This window comes from Elaeis guineensis, chromosome 5 (assembly GCF_000442705.2).
Source record: "Elaeis guineensis isolate ETL-2024a chromosome 5, EG11, whole genome shotgun sequence".
Lineage (NCBI taxonomy): Eukaryota > Viridiplantae > Streptophyta > Magnoliopsida > Arecales > Arecaceae > Elaeis > Elaeis guineensis.
The window spans coordinates 22,843,950-22,846,310 of NC_025997.2; positions in this window are offsets into that span (position 1 = coordinate 22,843,950).

Below are 2,361 nucleotides of genomic sequence, written 5' to 3' on the forward strand. Positions count from 1 at the left end.
AGTATTTTATTTTTTAAAATAAAATATTTTTAAAAAATTAAAGAGTTATTTTTAAGTAATAATATAGATCAAGTGAGAGAATGTTGGATTTAACTCCTAATGTGTGGCCTAATTATCACTAAGTCAGATTTAACTCTTTAGACCAATCACATGTACTGAATCAATTATGGTGAGCCCAATTAAATAAAAAGATTTATTCCTAATAAGATTTGGATTAAAAATTTGACTCTAATTAAAAGTTAGTCTTTTGATGAGATAGACAAGTGCAGGTATAAATAAAGGTGACATGATCCCTTTCTCCAACTATCAAAAGAGTATGAACAATTTTCATCGATCGTCCACGTTAAAGAGGAGGATGAGGAAAGAGAAGATCAGATGTCCCATGTGAGAGGACTAGATGTCCTACAAGCAACGAGATCGTTACATTGCATAAATAATGGCGTAAGATATGATTTATTTATGATTTAATTTTTTTATATGAATATAAGAACATGATCCAGATATAACAAAAATTAAATTTATCTAACAAGTAAGGCATACTCTTTAATCTTACAAGAGGAGCACCAAAGTATACAAATCTCTTGTACCCTTGATGCTTCTGTTGTGGCTGCTTTGGAGCAAACAACTTCTACTAATATTGCTAGTCATATGGCTGCTAAAGTACCATGTTCTCCCTCTATATATGTGCACTAATGCTCATTCCAAACCACATTATCAAAAATGTCACTATGACTATCGCAACAAAATAGGCCACACTCGAGCATTATTATGCTTCAAACGATAATCTGAAAAAAGCTGCTAGTGTGACTTAAGCATATCCTCTTGAAAGTCCATCAGCATCAACTTCTATGGCACTATCTTTGACTTATGATCAATACCGACAGCTGCTAGTTCTACTCTCTAATAGCAAAAACTCATCTTTTGCCAAGTTGGCCAATAGTAAAATCTCTCTATCTGCCAACTTGGTTGGCAAGTCTTTTTCTATCTCACATTTAGATCTTCAGGTCAGATTCGCCTGCAGCTGATCATATGAGCCCTCCTAAAGTGCTTCTGCATGAATCATAGGATCTCCTCTGTGCAATCATTGTATATATATTCGGCTTTGTGTCAAAATAGAAGAGGACCCATTTTGAGCTTTTCATTTTACTTCACAGACCCCAAGCTTAATTCCTTGGAATTCGAGATAGCAAGCAGAGATATTTAAGCTGGAGCAAATTCTCTATCTGCTACTGCTGTTGTCGATAAGCCGTTGCATTTTTTGGAAATGGGATGCTCATGGTGTTTTCTCAGTTTGAAGTTCTTGGAAATTTCTTAATCACTGTACGTAGCTGTTGGTTTGCTTTGCCTACTAGCTCCATGCTTATAGAAAGGCCCCATGTCTCTTAAAAATAAAGATTTTCACGTGGCTTTTGATCAAGGATGTGCTACTTATGGTTGAAGAACTTCGCCCTCCCACAATCTATTCTTCCTTTGCTTTGCATTTGTTTTGGAATTGGTTTGTCCCAAAATTAGATTCATAGTCGATGATAAGCGAGTGTATCTGCACACGTGCGTGCTATTGGGATTTGTAGTGATGGCCTTGTGCCTAGCAGTGTGGCTTGAAAGTAGCTGCCTCCTTGCTCTTTTAGTGTTACGAGCTCTGATTCGTCTGTTCACAAGTTTAGTTGTTGAATTATTTTTTCTCACGGTGTATCAGTCGGAGAGGATCTGCATGGATCCTATCCAACTTGCCGTGAAAAATAGCCAATCAAATTCTACAAAATACTTTACCCATAGTAGAATGAGTCTACCTAATAATTTTTCCTAGACTTGGAGTCAAAAAGATAAAGACCAATGAATCATTCTCGAGAAGAAAGAGATAAAAGATAGGCCTGATTCTTATTATATTAATGCAATTAAACTTGGGTGCCCTCCCCACACCCCCAAACACCCCACTCTTCCCTCCCCTCTCTTTTTTTTTTTTTGATTAAAAAGACCCTTCATGAGCCCCATGCATGAACGGCCAAAACATGGGTTCACAACTAGTTTATCCTTGAGTTCGCGTGTCAGCAGATGTCCCAACTACAGGCATCAAAGCTTGGACTCGGCCATGCACATAGACATGCACGGGTGGCTTTAATTGGCCTTAGAAAATTCTGCTTTGGCGACTCTGAATTTGATCTGAGGTCTTAAAAGTGAACGAGCAATGGAGGCTAGCCTCGAGGGGACATCAATCCTGGTTAGATGAAAGCAGGCAAGGGTTTGGAGTCTTGAATGTGTTGAGATGCTCCTAGATAACTTGAATGTAAGAGAAGATGTTACACGATTGGTGTGATCCAAATCAATATTTAGAGATTATTTAGTCATATAATATTTAATTAA